At 42.3% G+C, this 26,747-nt stretch overlaps 1 protein-coding gene across 8 annotated transcripts in view; it reads right to left on the reverse strand.

Moving 5' to 3' along the window:
- Nucleotides 1-26,058, reverse strand: part of mgat3b (beta-1,4-mannosyl-glycoprotein 4-beta-N-acetylglucosaminyltransferase b) — an 81,585-nt gene extending 55,527 nt beyond the window's left edge. Inside the window, exons 1-2 of one of the 8 annotated variants that reach the window (XM_071504306.1) lie at nucleotides 25,073-26,058; nucleotides 3,427-3,535 (exon numbers count right to left, since the gene is read on the reverse strand). The gene's annotated coding sequence lies outside the window, so the exon portion shown is untranslated. Of the gene's footprint in view, nucleotides 1-3,426; nucleotides 3,536-18,657; nucleotides 19,442-25,072 lie in introns of those variants that run through there. The other 7 variants (XM_071504302.1, XM_071504307.1, XM_071504303.1 and 4 more) reach the window with 7 other exon arrangements.
- Nucleotides 26,059-26,747: the final 689 nt, after the last annotated feature.

Here is a 26,747-nt window from a genome sequence, read left to right on the forward strand (position 1 = left end):
TGTGAGAGCGAGTTGAGAGCAAAGAGGAAGCTCCTGTTTTAGTGTGGCACAGACAGAGAAGTGTCACAGCATCTGTGTGTGTGTGAGAGAAGACAGATCTAACAGCATGTGTGCACACACGAGACAGCCAACACAGTATGTGTGTGTGTGTGTGTGTGTGTGTGTGTGTGTGTGTGTGTGTGTGTGTACGCCAGCCCTCAGTGTAATTTTTGTAGCTCAGCTTCCTCATGCTTTGTCCCAAGGTGTTTATTTATGGTCTAGTCTGTTAGTATGGTTCTATCTGTCTTTCTATCTGCTCTAAAGCTGCACTTGTTAAGTGTAATAACTGAAATTAGCTCCACAAACAGACTTGTGTTAATTTTGCTTTAACACGACACAAAATTCAGTTCAAGATCAGTTTTGGGTTCATAGCTTTTTATGCTTTTAGTTCATTAAGGAAAACAATATGTTCCTTTTCTTTTAATTTGAAAAAGCTCAACACAAAACAGAGAATCATGGGTCATTCATGCTGTAAAAATTAAGGCATTTAACATTTGCAGATGGTCAGCAAAATACCTAAAAGGCATTAAGTTGTATTGCTAAAACAAGAACTGTAAACCTACACGCATGCACAGGAGTATTATCGTACATCTAACACATGTTCTGATCTGTATCAGAGTGCGACGGCTAATCAGCAGCAATCAGCACCCCTGTGGCTTTTGCCTTCTAAATCTGCAGCAAGAAGTCTTTTGACTTTGTTTTTAACTAACTTTAGTGGGAAGCAATGCTCTAACAAATGAGTTAGCATGTTTGATGTACTGTAGATTTCAGTGATGTAGAAGGGGGTTTGAGTCCTGGCAAGCTGACGAGCAACTGCCACAGTGCCAGAGCTTTAGGAACTGGGTAGAACTTTAACTTTTGACACTATATTCTACATGTGCAATAATTAATAATAACTTTAACTTTAATAATAACTGCAATTACTGTAAGACATATCGGGTTCATAGGAAACATGAGCTATGACTCCAGGTTAATTACTGTGCAAACAGAGCTAATTCAACATGGAGACATAAAGGTAAAGCTAAAGGCTAATAACAAGTTGGATGATCGTTAATAGGCTACGCAGTAATATCAACACTTTTTTTATGAGCGTGTTTAGGGAGTGTTCCTCTGCCTTGTGTTCAGCACCCCTTGTTACACAGACAGGGCTGCAAAAGATTTTTAGACTGATATTCATATTTGTTTATATATAAGAATTTGCTAATATCAGTAAGACAGAGTTTACAGCCATGCTAGCGTCTCTGTGAGGCTATGCTTTGAGCTAAATGCTAACATCAGCATTCTAGTGTACTCATTTTAATTACGTGCCGATGCTGAAGATACTTTTTATCATGTTCATTACCTTAGTTTAGCAATTTAGCATGTTAACATTCACTAATTAGCACTATAAACACCAAGTACAGCTGAGGCTAATAATGTATGATTACTTTTCTAGGTATTTCATCATAAACTTAAGTGTTGGATGAAAAAGTCATGGGATCACCAACGTTGTTATCGTTCAATGTCTGGCTACAACATCACAGCCCATCCATCCAGTCTGGACCAAAGTGGTGGACCAACCAATAGACCAATGTTGCTAGCGTGGTTAATAATACAATTTAAATCTTTCATAATTTCTGTTCAGTCAATCAACAATCAGTTTAAAACTTTCCATGATCTTGAAAAAATAAAAAGGATGCTATACTCAAAAAAAAAAAAAAAAAAAAAAAAAAAAAAATCATGACTAAAAAAAAGCAATATTTGGACACCAGATTTCCAATATGGCAGCAACAAAAGATGTTATGACTGGATTTGGCTACAACATGTGTGAAGAAGTGTCAGATGTATAATGAGCTTTAGATTTAAGCAGAGGCTAATGCAGACAAACAGAGTTCATATACAGCGCTTATTAGAGAACAAGACTGCTGTTGAGTCCAGTACAGTGCCCCTCATTATGCGTGTGTGTGTGAGTGAGTGAGTGAGAGAGAGAGGATGTGTGTGAGAGAGGGAGAGACAGAAAATGAGAGAGCATTGTGGGGTCAAGCATAGGCCTGGGCACAGGAAGCTTTATATATGAGTATGTGTGTGTGCGTTTCTGTCATAGGCTAATTTTGGGGACAAATTTCCGACTAAAGACCAGTGAACTGGGGACAGTTTGTCCAATTTGGGGGAAAATCTGTGTCCCCAAATGGGAAAAAAGCTGCTTTTGGGGGACTGTGGTAAAGCTTAAGGTACTGTCCCCAAAAGTGACCTATGACAACATGTGTGTGTATATGTGTTCTGGCTCGCCAGCCTGTCTCCAAGACAGTGCTGTTGGAGCACAATGGAGCCCATTCAACCCTGCACCACCTCCTGTCCCTAGAATAGTGCTGTATCACAGCTCCTGATGAGGTGGGGATGTGTGTGTCTGTGTGTGTGTGTGTGTGTGTGTGTGTGTGTGCGCGTGTGCGCACCCGTGTGTGTGTCTGTGTGTTTATCCATGAGTCTAACTCACACACTGCCTCGCACTCACATAATCTGCAATAAAGCCATCTTTGAATTGTCATTAGGTTGATGTAATACCATCATGAGCAAATGTGATGCCGGGATGGCGTGTCAGTCTGTGAATTAGAATAACTACAGGCTTTTATCATGTAATGCCAGTGAAGTGCAACAAGCTTTATGAAAGCTTTTCATCATGCCACATGTTAAAGTCACACAGGGCAACCCAAAGGCCCTTTAAAGCTCATCAGTGATGGATGATAATACATAAATACCTATTTTCATTTCTTAAAAATGCAGAATAGATATGAAAACGCATCTAGCAACATGATGGTTACATTATTTTCTCCGACTATAATATTACAGGTTATAAGTCCTGTAAATTGAGGGGCAGAGCCAGACATTTCATAGAGAAAATTTGTATGAGGAAAAGTCAACACACAGCTCATCACTTGACTGATAAGACTGAGAGAATAAACATTTACCAAAGGCTGCAACCGAAAGGTTAACATTTCCATTTCAAGATTGAGCCATTATCATCTGTGAATTTCCAAAACTAGAGGAGGGTTTATCCAACCTCAGAGGTCTACAGTATCTTACAGTGTGCTCTTAAACATCTTCACTTGATTTATGGCAAAAGTAGGAACCAATGAAGTACTTTTCATGTATTCATTTTCATATTTGGGTCTCAGTTCACAAAAAACAGTGTCAAATGTGACATGCGACACCATGATATCATTGTTTATGCATGCACAGTTTGACATGTACGCATTGTTAAATAGTAACCGATCTAAAACGGCCTTGGATTACTGACAAAACATACAAGGTGTGTATGACTGACCTGTTATCTTAGGGAGCTGATTAATGTCAGGTGACTCATGTTTGCAGAGCTTGACCTCAGTGCTACAAACACACACACACACACACCTGATCTGTCACTTGACCTTTCTTTACATGCCGTCTTCATTCAGCTCCTGCCAGATAATAGCTGTGGCCCCAGTCACACCTGTTCAGCTCCTCATTGTCTTCCAGGTATCTACGATAGAGAAACGGCACCGATGGGATCTGTGTCTCCTTACACAACCTTTACAGAACAATGAACCACCAGGGGAGTGAAACGTCAGGCAGAAACACTGTGTGTTCAGTGTTTGACTATGTGGCTGCAAGGGCAGTGAGGTGTGCAGCTCTTATATGGGGCTTATTCACATGCTGGCGACACACAGGGTGCCTTAAAATGCAATGCAAGCGAGAGAAGATACGTGGTGACTGACAATCACATGCTAACCAACCACAGAATCTAAGGTATGACTAAAAAAATAAAATAAAATGAGCTATAGTTTTATGCGATTTGTTCCCAGCTTTGTGCTTATTGGAAAATATTGTACATCTTAATTTCAGTCAGTAAATTTCATGACAAATAACACAACTGGTGTTCTGCACATTTTACTGAGTCTGAATTCTCTGACTCTGCATCTCTTAAAGAAAGTTGTAAGAATATAAGAAACATTCAAGTAGCTGCATGAAGTTCATAGCTAAATTCTGCAAGAGTCAAGGGTTTCATGACCACGAGCCAGCGATAAAAAAATGAAAATGAAAAAATATATTGTTACCAAAGCATAAATGGATTTATGTCCATGTTTGTGCATTTATCTCTCAGGAGTAAAGTTTTAGCTTCCAAACAAACTCAAGTATATCGTCTGATTAATTCCAAAATACTGCATCATGTCTATCTCCTCCAAACTTTGTCGAATTTCAGAACCTGAAAACATTCAGTGCACCTGCTACAAAATCAATTTCACACTTAACAATTTAAGGTTTGTCTAAAACAAAGACAAGAACAAGAAATGTTGCTGTAAGCTCCTTGACAAAAATACTAAAACGTGGACTTTTGTCAAGAAAAACAACAATCAGAGGTATATAACTCCGAGACACTGAACATGGTTTAGAGGTCAGAGGTCATGGTCGGTCAGCAGCAAGGGGATGATCTTATCAATGGTGGTGGGAACAGAACCTGAGATCTCATGAGTCCGTGTGTTGAACCTCCGGCCCCTCCCAGCTGTTCTACACCAGGAGCTCTGTGTGTGTCATTCAGTTAAACAAAGGCCCATGACAGCTCTCTAACGCGCACACACACACACACACACACACACACACACACACACACACACACACACACACACACACACACGCTGACACACAAACCAACAATGATATGCAACCATGTTGGTAACAAGATGATGCCATGAGGAGACAGCGAGGTGTGATATGATGAATATTCCCACATCCCACCATTCTTATTAAAATGCATCATTCTTTCTCTCCTCATTCTCACAAACACATGCATTCTCGCTCTCTCTCTCTCTCACTCACTCACTCTCACACACACACACACACACACGGCTTATTGACTAAATCAAATCCAAGCCTCAGGTGATTACAGCAAATGGCAGGAGGGGGCGAGAATGTAATGTTTTCACCATCTGGGAAAATAATATAGACAGTCAAATATCACAAAATCAATTCATGGTTTTGAACAAAACCTCTCAGATCAAACACTACATGAAATTCTACACCTTTCAGAAACTCATTTTATTTCACATTAAAAAAAAACTGTGTTATAGTATTATACTATTAATAGTAATAGCATCATAGTCTTCCATCTGTTGGACGGTTTCAAACTTTAACAGTGATTACTGACTTGATGATGATGATAAAGTATTTAATCACATAATTATTATTACTATAAATTAAAAATCTTTAATATAGTCAAGTATTAATAATATCTTAACAAACATTGATCCCGCGGTTCGATCCTGATCTCCTGCAGCTAAGCAGACGACACTCAAGCCCTTCCCAGCATGCAATGGAGGAGAGGTGTTAATGTGTTAACAAAACCGTCAGTCTCTCTGTGCAACTCTCTAAAACAGAACCTCAGTAGATTTTAACATTTCCTGTTGTCTGCGTGTGCATCTGCTGATGAAGGAATTCAAGATTAACCTACTATCGTGCAGCCACAGGTCACTCTGACTAAGAGCATTAGTGTTTGGGAGAGAGCGTGAATCCCTCCAGCAGAGGGTTTTGTCATTTATTCCAGCTCGGTTCTGCCCACACAACGGCTTTATCTCAATGGCACTGAGAGTAAATCCACAAATGAAAACTTCTCATGAGGAATAGAAAGTAGAACCACAGCTGGATAATTACCGATGAATAGGACTGTAAAAAATAGCAATATGAGTCAATGATTACAACCAAGGATCCAACCCACATGAAAAACATTTCTGAATAATTCTCTACCTCTAGTCCCCACTCCCATGCTTCTGATTTGTGTGTTTGTTGATGTGTACCACCTGCCCCTCTCCTGCGAGCTCACCATGTTCCCCGCTCACATAATAGCTTGAAGCCATCCATGACACCCCCACATTGAAGGAAATGTGTGCAACGTGCTGCTTGAAATCTTTACATTACATTAACGTTTCAAAATGAGCAATAAAATGAGCCGAGGGCCCCACACACTCACACACACACACACACACACTTTACAGGCAATTTAAGAAAGCAATGTGTGCGCTGACAGAAAATTAGACTGTGGGAGGAAACCCACACAGGCACAGGGGGGAACAAACCCAGAACCCTCTTACTGGGAGGTGCTAACCACTGCACCACCATGACAGCCAACATTATTAAAAACCAGCAAATTCAGATGGATGACTGACCCAGTAACTGAGCTTTACACCCCACATTCAGCAGCAGTGGAGTGAATAATTCATCATCTTAAGGGACTAGCTAAAATGTTACTCAGTGTATAACTGCCCGTGTTTAGCTACTATTGTTTGGGTTGCAGACAGAATTTTTATGGGCGTTTCAAGTCCAGTAGATTACTAAAAAAAGGAAAAATATTGAAAACCCAGCTGAAACTAGTCGTATCAAACCAGCTTCGAATCAGTGTATTGTTTTATTATTATCATCATAGTAATATTATTATATGTATTAGTATTGTTTTCAGTGCATTGTTGCAAATGGAAATGTAACACTCCTGTTTGTCATGGACAGGATCTCAAGGTGTAACCGGGGTGAGGACTGTGTCTGGTGTTGGAACCTCCGAACTGCATGTTTGCTTTATGCAGACAATGTGGTCTTGTTGGCTTCATCAGAACTGCTGCTGAGCTGCTGCCCCAAGTGAAGGATATCGGGGTGGTGTTCATGAGTGAGGGTAAGACCGAGCGGGAGATTGACAGATGGATTGGTGCAGCGTCAGCAGTAATGTGGCTGTTGCGTTGGACCATTGTGGTGAAGAGGGAGCTGAGCCAAAAGGCAAAACTCTGTTCCAACCTTCACCTATGGGTCATGAGCTCTGGGTAATGACAGAGAGAATGAAATCACAGATACACGCGGCTGAAATGGGTTTCCTCTGTAGGGCGGCTGGCTCGGACATCAGGAGGGAGCTCGGAGTAGAGTCGCTGCTCCTTCGCATTGAAAGATAGAAACGCACCTCGACTGATAACCTCCCTGAGGGCTGATATGACTGGTTTACAGCTGAATGTCTGTTGACATCATGACACTGTGGGTGCTATGAATAGCAGCTGTGCATAAGGGTGGCGTGTGAAGACAATGAATAGTGTAAAGAATGGTGGTGCTGATAGAGATGTTCATGTCCATACAGCTCATTAAAGGTGTGTCTGCATGCCATAACATGCAGCTGTGGGAGTGGACCTGAAAAATACACGTAAATGACCGAGAAACACTGTGGCTTTCTGAATGATGCGGATCTGTTTTTTGTTTTGTTTTTTAATAAATAAATGAAAATGGGGCATCCTGTTGGACCAGGGCATTTACATGCTGCCCCATAGTAATATAAACAATGTACTCTCTCCTCTCATTTCCTACTATACACTGTCCAATAAAAGCAGAAAATGGTGAAAAATGTCTCTTATAATGTTGTAGAGCACAAGAAACATCTTCAAAACACTTGTTTCATCCGACCAACAGCCCAGAACTCCATTTACAGTGATATAAATCAGATAAAACGCAGCAAGTCTTCACATTTGAGAAGCTGGAACTTGCAAACGTTTATGTCATTATCAGAATCAATGATCAGATTTGTCATCTAATCAATGATCTGAGGAATCAACTAGACGATTTGGCACCACGTAACTCCTGCCTTTGTCTGTACACAGTGTTTAGAGTTTTACACATCTGAGCAAAAGTCCCCATGTGTTACTGCAGCCGTGGAATAAAAAGCAGCGCGCCGCTATCGAGGCCTTCCTCCTGGCTGCTGCCTGCTAGTGGGTGGGCAGGAGTTTGGGGAGACACAGTGAATAAACAGTGTAATCAAGTGGCAGGAAATCTACTGAGATTCAACAAGGAGAACAGACGGATGGAGCAGACAAACACACACACACACACACACAGATTCACAGCATTATATTTTAAGATCCAGCAGCGGGGTCTTTTGGGAGGGACCACAGTGTAGCGAGCAGCCTAAAAGAGGGGCTTTCCTGGGCAACCTGAGGTGAAGCAGAGCTCCTCCAGCTTTTGCAGCCTCCAGAGGCTGCGTGTGTGTGTGTGTGTGTGTGTGTGTGTGTGTGTTCAGTAGGCACTGGGCCACTTTCCCCGATGAGATTCTCTGCTGCAGGATAATCCTGATGAAAATGTCTTTCCTCTTCCTCTCCCTCTCTCGCCATCCGTCCGTCCGCAGACAAACAGTTGGCTGGCCACCCTCGCTCTGTTCACATCTCACCTCCCTCGCACTACCAGTGACAGACTCCCCACTGACGCAAGCATCTCTCAATAGCTACAAAGAGAAGTAATGCGATAACTGTGCGTCACTGTCATTCTTATAAAACAGCTTTTGTTGTTTAAAATGAATCACATTCTCGCCCCCAACCTCCTCTCCTTCCATCTCCTGTCTGTAGCCTTTACCTCGGCCTCTGTTCATCTTTCCAGATTATTATTTTCTCCGTTTTTTTTTTTTCTGCTCACCGTTCTTTCTCTAGCACATACTTGTTATGAAAGACTAAATGCTTGACTAAATGACAATAATCTCTCTCACAAATCCTCCCCTCTGTCCAGCACTGACGCCATATGCCGGCGCTTTTGAGGAAAAAAAGCTTTATTGTTCTTCAAACTCCATAGTTGGATTTGACAAGTTCAAAATGGTACATCTTCATATTTGTGCAAGTTTGTGCTCGCAAAGGGCAAAACATCCTCTATTTTGAGGAAGTTTAGGTTCAGTGAAGGCTCAAAGGAGGCGATAAAACACAAGAGTGTCAAAAATGAGTGTGTGTTGCTTGAGGCAACCCTCAGGTCAACAGCGGTTACACATTAAAACATACATACAAATGGAAATGACCAGCTCAGTGCTTAGTGGTGTCTTCTGCAATGCCACGCTCTCTCCCACTGCTTCCTCTTTCGATAAACTCACTTCATAACATCAGATCAGCCATTGGAAATGACTCCATTAACGACCGTTGTTTCAAAATCATTTGCTGATATGTCAGAGTGAAGCAACTACACATTAACTCTTGTTGTTTTTGTGCTGTTTTGTACGGTGGCCCTGAGAGCTCAACTTAAGAAAACACATGCAAATAGACAAAACACAACCAAAGTCGAAAACATCAACAATTGCAAATACAGGAGAAACTACAAAGCTATGAACCCGACTGGGTGGATGTATTATAATACATTTATTATAATACATCCATGTGCACTTGTTCAACTTTTAACTTTTAACTTCAAAAGTCACAAATCAGTGAACAACAAGTGTGTCCCAGCTGGGTTCATCGCTTTGTAGTGTTCCCTGGAAACACGTGTGTTGTGAGTATTTGCAGCACATTTGTGTATTTAGTTGTTCTGGGAGAATTAACATCACGTGTTGTCGTCAAATTTATGAAGCTGTTTACTCAATTTGTGTTTGTTCTGCCTATTTGCATGTGTTTTCTTAAGTTGTAGTGTTAAGTTGAGCTCTCAGGGCCACCGTAGCTTTTACTCCTTTTACACAGAACAAATAATGTGTTGTCTCAGCCTGGTATACACTAAATGTGTTTACCGTATACTGAATTATCATTATCAAGGCCACTCAGAAATGATACATTTTCAGTGCACTGTTATGTAAAACAAAAAAAATTAACATTTACATATTTCATTTCATTTGCTGCCACGCAAATCATGTGTTTTCATCCTGTAAATCCATCAAACGGTAGATCTACATATCCACATGTGAACAGAGAGAATGTCGGTGTAGATACACGCGGTGTTGACAGGATGAGCCAGTCTCACGGTCTGTTCAGACAGAAAGCAAAACAAATCTGAGGCTCGTGACTGCATATAAAAGCAATGGAAAATGCAAGTGGGCACGAATTTTCCCAGGATGGTGCAAACTGAGAAGAAGACGGGGTCTGTGTGAGTAGAAAATGTTTCAACGTAAGCAACCGGGGGGGGGGGGGGGGGGTCATGAATATACTTCATAAAATATACAGAGACCAGAGGAAAAAAAACTTGAGACTGGAGGAGATTAAGAGGAAGGGCCAGCGTTTCTGCGAGTGTCTACATCAGTCAATCAGTTTTCAGTATTAACATATTGAATTTACAAACTTGGAAAAAAAATAAAATAAAATAAGCTAATTTCATTTTTCACTCGTATATTTCTTGAAGTTTCCATCATAGTTTGATGTAAACAACAGATACATTGTTAACACAGAGTCAGGGAGTTGGCGTTGGACTAATCCTGAGCCTACATTTCCTTACATGTCAACAAATCTGCAGAAGGAAACATTGGGCTGCACGCCACGTTAGCTGCTAGCACTTCCTGTTTGCACAGCCAAAATAATGCAGATAGAAAATCAACTCAAATAGTTTTGATACTGAGATAAAAAAATGTTATCTGGACCAATATGTGCACACTTGTCCTCACCGGACATAAAAGAAACTTTTCACTGGATTCCAGTGGTATAACATGACGTCTGTGTGTTCTGGGTTGTGGGCGTGTAAAAACCAGCTTCGGCCCATTTTTAACCCAGATGAACACAAATCAGCAAAACTGTGCTTTACATTCACTCAGTAATTATTTGTTAAATCTTTTGTTCTGCATAGCACAAACACAAACCATCTGGTACACCACACAGACTAAACACACAGAGAAATATCTGCCTATTCATCTATGACCCAGGCCTGACTCGCGGTACATTTCCAACTGGCACCAGACACCCCCCTATAAATTGGTACGTTCCAGCACTGTAGCCTCAGTAAACACACATGCTGGGTCGAGCACAGGTCAGCACCATTTCTCTCCCTGCTAGGTGGGTCTCCTGAGGTCTCCACGGAGGGACACGACTGTAAGGTGACACTGAGGCGACCGAGAGGGGAAAGGAAAAAAGAGAGAGGGTAAGAGAGAGAAAGCAGGGTACTGAAGAGAAAGGGAGCGAGGGAGCGAGACATCCTCAAGGACAGACAACTTCTATTTTGGCCCGGTGGTGAACTCCGCTTGGCTGTCTGACAAGAGCGCGACAGTGTGTGTGTGTGAGTGTGTGTGTGTGTGTGTGTGGCGGAAGAGGTGCTGGTGGTGGTGGTGGGGGGTCATGAAGGCAGAAACTGCCTTATTTAGAAAAGGGGAGCACCATCCAAACAGCAAGTGGGGAGGGGCGGAGAGGAGGGAGAAAAACAGGGGGAAGGGACGAGTGAGGGAGGGAAGGAGAAGGTTGCGATGGCGGCCCTTCAACCAGTCGGTCCTGTCCATGACAAACAGCAGTAGTGTGTGGAGTGCTCTTCATCCGCCCCCACATAAGGCCCAGACACACTTAGTTTGACCTTCCACAGCAGAAATCCATACTTCATCATCACAGCGGCTGCCCCCTCAAGACCCCCGTCTGACAGACACACTGTTTGTGTCTGTGATGTGTCTGAGAGGCTATGGAGTGCTTACTGAGTGTAGGACTAACACTACATTGTGCTTTATGTAGACGACAATAAGGCCAATAACTCACAGTATACGACTGAGGGCTGCTGCAACATGTGAGCCAAAGGTCACCGTTTTCATGTTGACCAGCAGATGTGACGAGGCTGAGGACACCTGCAGGAGGAGTGTTTTTTTCTTTTGACTTGTTAAACTGTTTGTCTCTGAAATGGCTCTGGTAGTAATCTTTATAGGCTGGGAGATGGCACTTAGGTGTCAAGGCTGAGTCTTTACTGCAGGGTTCGAGTCCTGTCTATCTGTCCATCTCGACCCCCCCTCCACAAAAGAAAAAAAAAAAAAAAACAGCTGTAAAAGCACAAGCAAATGAAGAATGAAGAGCACACACTGAGACAATGGTCCATCCAGTCTTCAGTGAGTAAACAACTTCTAACAGATGCAAATGGCAGACAAATCCAAAGAAAAAATCACTTCCTGATAATGAAAGCCTTATTAATTATTATTATTATTATTATTATTATTATTATGACACAAGGATGAAGGATTCTAAAGGCCTCTGGGACGACCGTTTTGTCAAACTGTATTTAAATAAAGTGTATTAAGTCGAAAATAAATTCAAAATGGACTGTAATGCAGACCATAGTATCTATTAACTAAGAAAACAACAACTGATGAAAAAAAGTTATTCATAAAAAGTTCATAAAATATAAATATAACTTATTTCACAGTTTACACACAAATAGAAAAATCTTAAATCAGGACTATGAGATGTGGTTGAAAACTCTGGAAAAAGCTCGGAAAGGGGCATTGAGTAAGGTTTGTTTTGTCAAAATATAATCAAATAGCTTAGAAAACATATTTTAGAAAATCCTCTCAAGTCCTAGAAAGTGGGACCTTGAGTTGAGGTTCAATACTTTATATCATATAAACATTCTTCCTATATTGAATGTTATTAGATCTCATTATAATCAGAAATTATACTGAGAAAATCTGCCTTTCAAAGTGCTTTTTAGTGTCAATTTACATGTAGAAAAAAAAAAAGAAAAAATGTTATAGATAACAAACTATAAATAACAAAACAGCGCCCAGCTGTAGCGCAGCTGCAGAGGCTCACCGTGTCACCACGCATCTAAATCTTTCATCGGCTCAGCCCGTCATCATGCTGTCAATCAACCATGAAAGTAATGACTGAAGTTTCCTGCTTTGAAATCTGGTTTGTATAAATATGCACTGCTGACAATTGACTCAAGCCACTGTCTCTACACCTGACCGTCAAGAAACACTTACAGTATCTGAGCGTTATATCCCTTGCCCGAGGGCACGTCAACATAGGATTATTCTGTATGCTTGTGAAGCTAAAATACCGACTTCACAGCCTGCAGAAACATGTGAGCTTTCAGAGTCAAAGTAGAACACCAGAGTGCTACCTTTCATGTGCTGAGCTAAGGGGTGATATTTTTATCTCTGCAGCTCGTCGGGCGACAGCAGGTTTGTGACGGGGAACACTTTGAGCCATCAAACGCCTCCGACTAATGAGGGCTCTGAACACTGAACCCCAAGGCAAGTGGGGGCGACAAACCAGGAAATTTACATTTCCTGAAACCTTCGCAGTCTTATTTTTTCCCCCACTACATCCTCCTATGTGTTGTCTTTAAATGCAACGCAGGATGTGCAACATGCGTGGGCAGAGGGTTGCTCTTCATGCAGGTATGTGTTGTGTATTTTATGCCTGTGTACGAGATGTGTAGGTAGAGAAAGAGAAATGGAGAAGTTCACTGGGAGAGCAATAAGTCAAGAGAAATTATATACACACAGCATGACACAGAAAAAAAAAAAAAGGTAAAGAGATGTACGGGTGTGTCTGATTCTCTCTCCAGGAACAGCATGAGCACTGAGCACAACCAGGAGCCTTGCAGTGTGTGTGTGTGTGTGTGTGTACACTTGTACTTGCTACATAGAAAGGACCAAAAAAAGTATTTTACTAACAGAGTGAGGACATTTGGGGAAAGTGAGGACATTTTGGCCAGTCCTCACTTTTTGAGACACCATAAAAATCACATTTTGAGGGTTGAGACTTGGTTTTAGAGTTATGGTTAGAATTAGGTTTAGGTTAAGGTTAGGGTCAGGGTTAGGCACTCAGTTGTGATGGTTAAGGTTAGGGTAAGGGGCTAGGGAATGCATTATGTCAATGAGTGTCCTCACAAAGATGGAAGTACGTGTGTGTGTGTGTGTGTGTGTGTGTGTGTGTGTGTGTGTGTGTGTGTGTGTGTGTGTGTGTGTGTGTGTACAGATGCCAGATCAGAGGTGGAAGCTTAATTCCCCCCAGCAGCAGCAGTCTGTGCTCAGCTGTATGTAACCTGTTGGTGGGGTTAGTGTGGCGCCGTTTGGACATCCTGGAGCCTGGGACGACCCCGCCTGCACTGCAGAGATTACACATTCACACACACGCACACACACAGCGGTAATGATGCACAGAGATTGGTTCTACTGTACGATCCAGGTCAATGGAAAAAACAACAGACAATGAAGCGCACAGGAGTAAAAAGAAGAAATCTGCTCAGTAATGGATTATTTTCCAGCGTCTCATGTTGCTGCACATTTCTTTTTTCTCTCCTTTCACTCTCTGCTGAGCTATGTCTTGTAATTACTTCAGCACTCACCAGGGTTTTTGCCTCTGTGTCTCAGCAGTGAAAACATCCCTTTGTCCCACTGACTTCCAGTGGGATAAAGAGCATATTAATACCAAAGGCTGCCCCAGGCAGGAAGTAACGCTCGCTGCTGGGACAAACATGGCCTCCAACATCATTCAGCTGCGCTCAACCTTTGCTCTGATTTCTCCACCTCAGTGCGGAGACGCAGGTGAGCATGAGCCATCCAACCTTTACGGTTACTTAAAGATTATTCTGCCGCTGCCCCATTTCAAGCTACAGCTGAACAAGTTAATGTAACCAGGATCAATTTGTGCTCCTCTACAGCTGCTGCGCTTCAGGCCCCAATCTTAATATCAATCTGCAGGAAATGAATTACGAGTTTCAGTTACTGTGGGAAGAGTAAAACCTGCAGACGCAGACAATAACCACTCCTCCACGACAGTTACCACATATATGGAATCTGACGCTGAGGTCTTTACAGTTGATTTCAGTTGTGAAACACTGTGTATTTTGAGCACAACTTTAACTAAAAATCCTTGTTTGTGCAAAAATAATCAACTTAAGGTTGTAAAACGTCCTTTAATCATGTCATTTCTGTGCGACTCATGGAGGAATAGTTTATTTTCTTGTATTTTTTGTGAGTTTATGCATTTGGTGATTCACATCCTCTCTACCCCATTTCCAGCGAACGACAGTGCATAAACAAAAGTCACTGATTCTCAGGTAGCTTCATCTGATAGAGAAATTTACTTTGGCTTTTCTGCTCTTTGCTGCCCTTCACTGGTGTTCACACACTGCAGGATATCAGATGTCTGCATCCATCTGCTTAGATCAACAAGCCTGGGGTGCGGTGATTTCCTGCAGACTTACTATCTCACTTCTCACAAAGTGCAATGCGTTTGACTTGAAGAAGACAGAGGCCTCCATTTGTTTAGCAGCTCCGTTTTAACCGGCCGAAACCAAAGTGAAAGGAACACATGCTCCAATCCAGAAATGAACAAGTGTTCTGCATCTGATTGTGGCCTGAGAGCTATTGGTGTGCTATGATCACAAGAAGTGTGACCAATGGGTGACTCACAGCTAACATCGGATTTCCAGGAAGAAAAAAAAAGAAAAGAATATGGCTGTCTTTTAGAGGGAAAGTCTACAAAACAGGATGCTGTGGAAGAGGAAGAGGCTGCTGATCTCTGCGTACCAACATCTCCACTGGCAATATTAACTGACAGCCTCTCTGTGTGTGCCAGCAAAGCCATTTGTTCCAGCCTTGCAACTTGAGTCGCAGGCAGTGAAAAGATATAGCACCATAATGAAAGAGCTGAGCGAGAAGAAGAAAGGAAGAAAGAATGGATGAGTGTGCATCGATGAAAACACCTAGACAGGTATAAAGCTGCATATGACAGTTTATTAATGAGATAAGAAGTGTGGTGCGGAGAAATGCATTAACTGTTTTACTAGTAATCATTTATCTTCCAGGAGTTCTTATAACCATGAGATATTTTGACAAGGTATTTGCTGATTTGTCGTGCTAGAAGAAGTGAGACATTGTGAGACACTACAACCGATGCTGTTTCAACAGCAGAATTTCTTCTGCACTTGTCAAAAAAATCCCACAAAAAAAATTTGACCAAAATATGGTCAAAGTTTTTTAAGTTTCAGTTTTTTGCATATTTTGACCCAGTCTTCCGCTTCTCATATTAGGAAAAAACAGAAGCAGCGTTGGTTATCTGCTGCCATGAAGAAAGACACAGATGACATGTGAAGCTGCATCTAATCTTGAAGGAATAGTTACACATATTTGCTTTCCTGTAGACGAGAAGATTGACTCCTGGATCTGTGCAGTAAACACATAAACTAAAGTGTAAAAATGACAGTTCACTTTTTAAAAGGGGGGGGGGGGGGGGGGGGGGGGGTCCAGGAGGTTACTGGTCCCAGCCAAGAAATAGTGTGAATATAGCCTTAGGTATCAAACAACTATGTTTGCATCTCTTTTACTACGTTTACGGCTCCTCTGGAGTTTTCGAGCGTCTATAACTGCGACTTTTGGGAACACTGCTGGACCCGTTTCAGTTTGAAAACTCTGGAGTTGTGTTGTCGTCGGGACTAAAACAGAGACCTTTGGAAACGATGACACACAGTCGCTCCCTGATTGGTTCTTATCAGCCTTGACTACCAGCGGTGAAAGCAACATGAATTACAAGCGTTATGACCTTGTTGCCTTTGCCAGCTGCTGTTATCCAGTTAAATTCTGCTTTGGTTTTCCTCATTCACAGTATTTCATGCAACTGCAGAGCAGACAATCCATTTCCTGTTTACACCAGCTCACGCACGCCCAGTGTGCATGAATGGTCACGTATGTGTCTGTTTTCAGGTGTGTTCTTTTTTTGCAGTCTTTCCGCTAAGCTAAGCGAACTAGCTGCTGACTCCAGCTACACATTTCGAGGACTTAACAGTTGATCACAGCGTTATACTCGGATCGTCTTTTGTTTCCATTTCCCCTTCTGCCTTTGCATCACAGATGTATTTATGTGTCATGCCAACAAAGCAAATTGAAAGTGAGATTGAGGGAGTTTGAGAGAGGGGAAGAAAAGAAATCGCAAGAGTGTGTTCCTAATCAACTCTGGCAAAAGAAGAGAGCTTCAGCTGTGGGGCTCAGGTGGGTCTCTGGAGTCCAGACACTCTTTCAGATAACATCCTGCCATCCCTCCGTTCTTCCCTGCAGCCTACTCACTCTCTCTGTTCTCCTCTCTTGTTTTTAAGTCCCCAACTCTGTATGAATCTACTCTCCATCTTAACATTTCACTATACTCTGTGTTGCTCTCTGATTAACACACAAAATTTAGGTGTGACAGCTGTGTCAACTCCACATTCAAAAAATCACTTAGAAACATTTTTTTTTCTTGCTCTCTGAAACAGATCTCCCTTGGAACAACCGTAGATTCTCAAATAATCACTCAACCCGACGTGCATCTGTAAAAACCTGCATCCATCCCTGAGGGAAGAGACTGAGCATGCTCATCAGTGCTGCCCTGCTTCACACATTCACACCTGGGAACTGCCAGGTACAGCTACAGTGTTACTGTTGCACCACTGAGCCGCTGTAATGGAGTTATTGCTGATTAATTGCCTTGCTCAAGGGCAACGTGTCAAAGGGAAAAAGAGAAAGGGGCTCATGTTGACTGTCCACAGCCAGATTTTCCAGCTGTGTTTCTCCACAGTCACAACGTTCATCTGTTTCTCTGCACACTCCAGGCTACCGCCGCCTCCTCACTCATTTGCTCTACATTTGCACTTAACTGCCTATCAAGGATCAGCTTACTCAAGCCCTCATATACTCAAACCCATCTGGGGCCCTGGATCAATACCTGACCCCCAAGCATCAGGCCCAGCTGGACCTCGCTCTCGTGGGAAATTAGAAATGGATTCAGCAGGCGATGGCGCTGGGTTTTGGTTTGACTGGATGGGAGATGAAAATGGGTTTTGTCAGCGAGGCTTGCAGCTGCTGCATACAGAAGACAATCGCCTGGCACAGTGTGATTCAGACGCAGGGAGGTGACGTGGAGCTGGGCTTTCCTCTGGGCTGAGGAGATGTAGCAGTGACAAGGCTGAACGCTGCCATCAGTTCAGGTGTTAAGGGTGGGGGGGGGGGTGGGGGGGGGGGTGAAGGCTAAAGAAAACGTCTTCATTAGTGCACACTTAAGTGATTTATAATATCGTAGACTCACTCTAGGGTGGGCAGCTGAAAACAGGAAACAAGCCCAAAATCCTGGCAGCGTTTGTGCAACATGAATCCACTGAGTCGCTCACAAGTGTCCACGATTTGGAAACTTGAAAACTAAATTGTTTTGAATGTGGGGGAATAAGCTTGGCCTAAAGTCCTGTACTGTCCAGGTCATGAACACATTATGACACAATAGGTTAGTTATTTTGTGTCTCTTAACAGCCATTTTTCATCTTTTTGTAAACATTTTGAGTTGTAATTTTGGGTCCCTGTAATCATTTTTGCACTGCTCTGTAGTTGTTTTGCATCTCTTTGTGATCATTGTGTGTTCTGTAGTCATGTTGAATCTCTTTGTAGTCATTTTGTGTCTGTTATTTGTCATATTGTGCCTCGTCGGGGTCATTTTGCGTCTCTTTGGTCACTTTATGTCTCTTTCTGTGACATTTTGCCCCCTGACCCCTTGGGCCCCTGGGCCTGGGCATCCACAGTAGACCTGTTCGGTAATCCACCAGGAGGACTCTTTTATTAAAACTAAATCTCACATAGAGACAACAGAATAGAACTGAATCATATGAGAAGACATAAGCCACCTTCCTTAATATATCTCCCATCTGACCAGTGGAAAGGGCCATCTGTTCATTTCTACCCATCTGCTTTGAAAAGCAACTTCATCCACACCACACACGCGCACAGCTACACCTCCTTACATTGCAGTTCTATACTGTAAGTGCAATGGCAGGGGTCCTCACGTCACAAGACTCCCTGCTCCCCTCCACTCCCCTCCCTAGCCTCCATATCCCGGAATTTAAAAAAAAAAAAAAAAAAAAAAAAGAAAGAAAAACAAACACACACACACACACACACACCAGAGCATCTCCTCTTACCCATCTGTGCCTGTGTCGGAGATTTCAGAGGTTCATGGTGGAGGAGAGCCCTGCTGATCTGAGTCCAGTCTGGTAGTTTTGGTGCAGGAGCCGCTATGCCATCGCATCGGTGATGCTGGAGACTCGGTGATAACCGGGGGCCGGGGTCTCTCTGCGCCTCTGCCTCAGCAGGGTTACCCTACAGTCATCTCGCAGTGTTTTCCTCCTCCTCTCCCCCTCCGTCCGCTTTTATCCGCCGGATCAGATGCGCCGATGATCGTCCCGAGCAGGACCTACGGTGGAGCCCGTCGGTCGTGGTGATGGCTCAGCCTCCTCTCTTGCCCCTGATGTTTAGTCTGAGAGGGACCGAGCGGCAGTTTGTCCAGGAAATATTCAAATGAAGAGATAAAGCACGAAAACAGCGAGCTGCTTTGGTGCGCAAGGGGACGAGCCGCGCAGAAAAGGATGGAGATGGAGAGATGAGGAGGGACCCAGGGGTGGCGGCGGGGGGTGATCGCCGCTGTCTGCCGTCCTATTCGCCGTTTTCTGTCGTGTTTACGACCCGCTGTCGCCTCCTCCCTCCGTCTTCTCTGTCTCTTCCCGTGATGCGTCTCCCTCTCTTCAGCGGTCCGCGCTGCGCTCTGCGCCCGGCGTGACGCCTTTCCGCTCGTAGGAAAATAAGATCCCCCCCCAGCTCTCTTCTCTTTTACTTCTTTTTTATCATCTTCCCTCTCTCCCTCTGGATCCGGCTGCAAGGAGGAGGAGGTGGAGACGAGTGTGTGTGTGGGGGCAAGTGAGAGAAAACGAAGGGGCCGGAAGGCGGAGCCCCGCAAGAAGAGAGCTCCTCCCCGTTATGCTGCTTATCAGCGGGCGGACGAGGGGGGCGCACATCATGAAGGAGGGAAATATAAAGAGGGAGAAGAAGGAGCTATGAGAGGGGGGGGGGGGGGGGGGGGGGAGTGGCAGTCCACTTGTGCAGAGGCTCAAGCAGTGAAGAGTGATATTATTGTCACTGCTGCTTCTCCTGAGATACTGAGAAGTCTCAACTACAGCCTAAATTTATCCATCCCCATACAAGCTCTGCAGAGCTGATAAAACAGGACTTACTGGTCTGTGAGCAGACCAGAGCCTCTGTGGGGCTGTGTCTTAGTCGTGCATAGCAGAATTAACAGTTGAATGGATAAAACAGGAAGAGACAAGTGCAACTTGGAGACTTTTCCCATATTGGGCCTAAGATTGTGAAGTCTGGCCTAAGGGTGGCGCCAGATGTCACCAAGGTGTAACTTCGAGGAATCGTTAGTTAAAAAATACCACAGGCTGTATATAAAAAGGGAAATATTCATAGGCCTACTGTGGGCCATTTATGTCCTCACCAAAGGTTAGATGAGTAGATTGATGCCACTCACATCCTGTTTGTTATAAAGGTGGAGCCAGAAGCTGGTTAACTTAGCTTCATTAGCTTAGCTATAACATATCATTTGTACAAAAACCAAAGTGTAAAAGTGACTATTCGCAGTTATAAGAGAGGCTAAGATACGTTGAGGATGTAATGTGTTAATCTGTGAGCAAACGGCTGCCAGGCAGATTTTCCACCTGTTTTCTTCTGTTTCCAGTCATTGTACTCAACTAATGGCTGTTCAACCCCCAACTGATTATTATTTCAATAAACCATTTAGCACATTTCAATACTGGAACTATGAAAGACACTTAGATCTTCTCATTTAACTCTGCACAATAGCAAATGAGTGTAGGCTATTTCTCGAATGGTTGACCTATTCCTTAAAATCAAAAGGGTTTATACTTAATATATGGGATGGATGGTAGAGGTTCCCTCCAGATTAATGTCACAGGGCAACTAGACGGTCGTATGATGGCAGAGTCAGTCAGAAGAGGGTTTAAAATTGTGCATAGTCACTATACCACTGTGGTATCCATTCAATTTAGATACCTTGAAAGCTGCACTTTGACGTGATGCATCCATATTTGCCTGATCTGGTACTAAGTGGCGAGTTAGATACATTGAAGCCGTCAGAAAAATACTAACATGAACTAGTGACTCTCATAACAAATGCAGTACTAGCCCCTGCACAGCGCACATTTTAGGACATCTAAGTCTCAACTTGTCTGGTTCAGCTCCACACTGAGTGTTTACATGCACACTAGCATCCAAGTTATGATCAGGTTAGTGGAGTTTCCACAGCTGCTGTGAGTTTGTGCATGTAAATACCACCAGAATCCTGAATGAAGCCTTGTTGTGGTTTTAGGGAACTCAGAGCTGCTATGTGAAGCGCTCTGATGTGGGATACTGTGGCATACAAACTTCTTCAGGCCTCTGATTATTATCTTAGATGTGTGCAGTCCTCTACTCCAGTTACATAGCAGTTAGTCAGTAAAACAAAAAGTCAGATGATAAACATCATCATGTGAACATGTAACACACACTTGGAATAAGCTGTATGTGTGTATGGACAAGCACAGGTACACACCACACCCTTAAATTTGCACTTTGTATGTTTCTGGAAGGTTTGTTGATCTTTCTGTCATTTTCATTACATGTGGGTTTTTTTTTTTTTTTTTAAGGCTGACAGAACCAAGGCACCTGCTTCCCATAACACTTTACTGCCTGTGCATGTTACAACGAAGGCAGGGTATCAAACCTCTTCATATTAAAAAATGTGAAGTTCCCAAAGCTAACATTAACTGTCTGATCAAATGTGTGATTTTACTGTACTTCTGAGCAGAGGGTTCTTAATTTTAGTAATTAAATGTTACAATACATAATTTGTCTTGTTAAATACCAGCATGATACAATTAGAGGTTGTCGATAATTAATCAACTGAAGGTCTAACAAGACTACAAACCTACAGCCAAGCTAGTAAGATGCTTTCAGTAAAATGCTAACAAGGGAAACCTAACATGCTCAAAAAGACAATGCTAACATGCTGATGTTCAGCATTCATATTGTTTATCACGCTCACCATCTTAGTTTAGCATATTAGCAAGCTAAAATTAGCCAATTTGCACCGAGTTCAACTGAAGCTGATTGGACAGTCATTAGGTTTGCAGGGATGTTGTCACAAACCAAAGGCATGATAATCCATCCAACAGTCGAGACGTTTCAGTCTGAACCAAAGTGGTGGACCGTCTGACTGAGACCACCACCCATAGAGCCATATGAGTAGCATGGCTAAACACATTAAGAGCTAACTGAAACTTAAAATCAGGTACCAAAAACTCAACTGTCTGCTCAGCCATTACAGGAGTGTGCTCAGTTTTAGCCTCATCTACGAGCTGGATCATGTCAAAAGGCCTCCAGGACTCTGATTCAATGGCCTGGGAAGTTTTCCAGCTTTTGACAGTTTGTGGAGACAAATTTGTGCTTGCTAATGTCGTCCAGGGTAATGTTTGTTATAATTTCTACAGTATTGATGCTACAGCTGTTGCAGCTACCGCTCATTTGTTTTGCAGTGTAACCCCTGTGAGGCATGTTTCTCTGTAAGCACCACATAAATAAATTTGCCCTTTTTCATTTTTACCAACTGCCATCTTCTTTCAATGGAATAATAGGTCATGAATAATGTGTAGATTTTTTGTGGCACACAAATTTCTGTCTAAAATAGATACAATAGCTCTGAAACTAATTGTCATATGACTGTTTTTTGGCACACATTGCTTCAGCTGTCTCAGGCTTAGTATCAGGTTAGAGTTGGGTCACCTTTTCTCAGATTCAGGCCTGGAGGGAGTTGTTCACTCATGTGAACAAGAAGTTCAGGTGCTCATTATTTGGCAGGTGTACTACTGCTCAGACTTAAAATGGCATATGACCTACTTACGGCATGAACACAGAAGCTAAAAAGTAAGTCAGTGAAATTGAAAGCCTCGGCTTGTTAGTTATACAATAAAGCCGACTGGATACCAGGCCCCCCAGCAGTTTAACATCCGTCATATCTCACATCAGCCTGAGATCTTAAAAATCACACACTCTATTGGTTCTCCCTCTGTGAAGCCAGCAGTCATTGGAGGGAGGCCTAGAGCCCCTCATCTCATGCTGCTCCCAACTTTTATCAAATATTGATATCAGCCTGTCGGCATCATCAAATGTGGCAGAGGTTGTTACCCCCGACAGCAGGAGACTGTCTCATAAAGCCAGGTTATGATCGTAGAGTTAGGAAATCTTGGAGCCCCACCAAATAAGGAACATGATTTGAAGTAAAAAAGACTTCCTGGTTTTGCTCTCTCCCTCCCTCTGTATTTCTTCCTTGGAAATGTATTCACCACACACATCGGGTCAGCCACAAAAACAAAATTTAGAAGTAGACGAGACGCACCCTCTTCCAGGTTTTTTTCATCACATTCGCTGTCAATTGGTAATGTTTCTGGCTATGTATTAATGTTTACTTTCTACATAAAGCATTTTGGAATTAAATGGACTGATATTTTGAATTCTGATGAACATAAAAATATCAAATGCCAATTTGAATGCAACTCTTCAATTATGTCTGTAAACAAACCTAAAAAGTTTAGGCTCCAGAAAGCACTAATTGCACCTTTAATGGGTTGCTAGCTCATTACAAGAGCGTAAATCAAATTTTAATGAACAATCTGGCCATCTGTACTGCTGATTCGCATTCTTAACTTCCCATTTTTGCAAGCCATAACTGCAGTATATTCTGTCTTACCATCTGTAAATCTGACTGTTCAATGAACAAACCTAAAATTTATAAGATCCAGAGACGACTGAGTGAACCTTTAATGGGCTGATGCCAATTTAAAGACTTCCATTTAAATTTCACTGGAAAATCTGGAAAATCTCTAAAGTCTCAATACAATAATAGCACCCAGACAAGAGTAAACACCAACAGGAGAAAACAGAAGACTTGAAACTGTTATACTACTTAAAAGATCAAATTTAAAACAAATCATTGAAGACTGTTACAAAGCAGCCAACTGCTGTCTCAACATATCAAATCCTACACGCTCAAAAGCCATAGTTCAAGAGAAAATGAAATGGAAAATTATGCAGGCTCTCAACATGGATCTCATTTTCCTAGATGTATAAGCACACACAGAGAGAGAGAGAGAGAGAGAGAGACCTCCAAATGCAGAATGTAAAATATTCAGGAAAAGAGCCTGCTCAGATGGCACTGGGAGATATCAGGGTTATGCAGGGCTTTGATCCGAGTCCAGACAAACTGAACTGTTACTGTTGGCTACAGATTTCACCTCCGCGACCACCGAGCCTCTCTTCAGATAAAATTCCACATTGACAGACAGACATTTGGAGCTGGAGACAGATCAGACTGCTAGGTGAGGTTAGAGGCAGATGGAAGTGTACGTGTGCCTATGGGTTTGTTTTTGCCTTTGAGACAAGCGGCAAAGGGATCCAATATGTGATCATATACTGTCGCCTAAACAAAGCAATATGGTGCGGGGGTGATTCAAAAAAAGTTATCTTAGTCAAAATTTTTATGACTGAAAGGAAGGGAAATACGCTTATTTGCTTTTTGGGGCAGGGGTAGATGAGAAGAATGATGCTGTAAATATGATGCTGGAAAAAGGAGTCGGTTAGCTTAGCATAAAAACTAGAATCAGGAGAAACAGCTAGCCTGGCTTTGCCCTACATTTAAAAAAAAACCATCCACCAAACAGCATCTAACTTTAAGCAAGAAAACTAAAAAGCCTGTTTCCTATAGTGCCAAACTATTCTGTTAACAAAATGTCAGAATAACTTTTAATAATTTTAGGGAATTTCCTGAACAATTTACATGACCACCAGACATTGTAGTGTATGCATATGTTCAAACTTGCTGGTTTGCATAACTTGCTGTTGCAGCAAACTGTAGCAATCAAGCATTATATAACAGATCGATATCAGTATATGTTGTGGATATTTCTCTCTAAAAAGTATTTGTCGAAATGTCGCTAAATGATGCAACATGCTCATTAGCATATATTAGAATTACTGCTTCGTTTTATAAAAGTCATATAAAATATGAACCATTTGTGTGAAGTTTTGAGTAATGGCCAAAAAGTGTTTTGTGATGTCACACCTACCTTGACCTTTGACCAACATAATCTAATCAAACCATGTGAATGTTTGTACCAAATTTCGAGAAGTTCCATCAGGGCGTCACTGAGATGCTGTGCCCACGAGAACGAGGTGGGCAGACCTGCCACCGATAAGGAGGCGTTAAAAGAATGAGACCTAATTTGTCACACATGCTACTTTCAGACATTTGTCCGTGTCTTCCTTAAAAAGCAAATTCACAAATTCAGTAGCGTTTACTCTGAGAGGCAAAGCCAGACTTCATTCCACTTACAGCAAGAATTTACATACACTACATGCTGTCAAGCCTGCATCTGTTTATACACACACACACACACACACACACTGAAACACTTTTTGTATAAATGATACAAGTATTTTTGTATTTACCTTTCACAGTGTCTTCCGCCAATTGTTTCTCTCTGCAGTCCAAGCGTTACACCCAGAGTTCACAATGCAGCCCTGGGTAAATCACGTCCTGTCTGTTGGTTCCTGGATAGGCTCACGCTACCAGGTGACACTAACGAGCTCTGCCATTAAAGGTGGCATGGATCAGGTGTGTGTGGGCTGAGCAAACACAGCTGTCCAGCCTTTCCTCGGTGACAAACCTCTGGCACACACATAAATGTAAATCTGCCGCTCCACTGGTTGTGTTTACACCTTAAACACACCCACAGATCAGCAGGTCTGTCCTGTGGCTGGTAACTTTTTAACTCCACTACAGGTAATCATAAAAAAAAAGTCTTATAGTCAGTCTTCTTCCTTATTCACTTTTTTTAATATATCTGTGTGCTGACTCTGCTGAAAGAAAGAGTGCCAAGAATGCAGCCGGTGTCTTGCACAACATTTCATGTTTTCTTGTTTCCTGGGTGTTTATTGTCATGGTGCCTAAGCCCGAAAGCTTCAGGTTACAAAAGGGTTGTTGTTGTTGTTCTTTTTTTTTTTTTTTTTATATATTAACCATTTGGGCACTCTGCTGCCAAAATCACATTTCGTCAGAACTTGAAGGCACAGGCTGCTACTTGAAGTTCCTCTTCTCACTGTGGTCTCTGACAGACCTGGAAATCTAGCTCCATATTGCCATCTGATGGACCGGCTGAAGCGGACATCAGTGGCAGTGACTGGGGGTGGCAGTATGTAGGTTTTATTTGTCAGAACTGAGCAAAGAGAAATTGGGTTTAAAACCTAAATTCTGTTGGATTCATAGAACCAGCAACCTCATCACTGCATTCGATTTTCAGTGGAGTTTTTCCTTTGAGGAAATAAAGAGGATCTTTCACTTTCTATGTTAAAACACAGCCACATGAGACTCTGAGGATATAACTGATGGTCATGGGTGATGCAAATAAATATTGTCTTGTCTCTTATTCTTCTAATTTACAGTGGTGAAAAGTACATTTACTCAAGCACTGTGCTTAAGTACAATTTTGAGTTGTTCACTCTTTACACCAGTTTTTCAATTTTGTGCTTTTTTTTTTGGTGCAGTTATTTTAAAGGATCAAGCTGTTACATATAAAACCTTATCAATTTCTAAAATATTATGCACTTCAAGATTAAACCCCCAAAGAGTATGAATCACTTAAAATGAGCTTTACTTTGATCAGCTACACTGTTGACTGAAGATGAGATTAGGAAAACTTTCACCAACTTCGGTCCTGTTTTGGGAGAAACTGTGAGGTAGAAAGTTGTTCAAGCAACATTTTACAACTTTGGAATTCTTTTTTGTAATTTAGGATCAAGCTCTGTCTTGTATTAAGTCACGTCCATGCATTGTGCCACATACATATGACAACACACATTCACACTCACAATTTAGAGGAAACAATTTAAAAAGTATTTGGGGAAATATGATTATTTGTAATGAGAAATAATGAAATAAGAGCCAGGAGCAACCTGATAGCCAAATGGTTAGGGGCATGTGCCATGTGGGCGCAAATGCTCGAAGCAGTTAGCCGGGTTCAAGCACCAGAATATATTTTGAACCCTGCACAAGCTGTGGTTTTAAGGGGAGTTACTTCCTACTGCCAATCTTACGGTAAGACATAAAAGAAAGAAAGCCAATAAG

Source organism: Trachinotus anak, unplaced genomic scaffold (assembly GCF_046630095.1).
Source record: "Trachinotus anak isolate AG129_WGS33_773 ecotype Australia unplaced genomic scaffold, CSIRO_AGI_Tana_v1 ptg000019l, whole genome shotgun sequence".
Taxonomy (NCBI): Eukaryota; Metazoa; Chordata; class Actinopteri; order Carangiformes; family Carangidae; genus Trachinotus; species Trachinotus anak.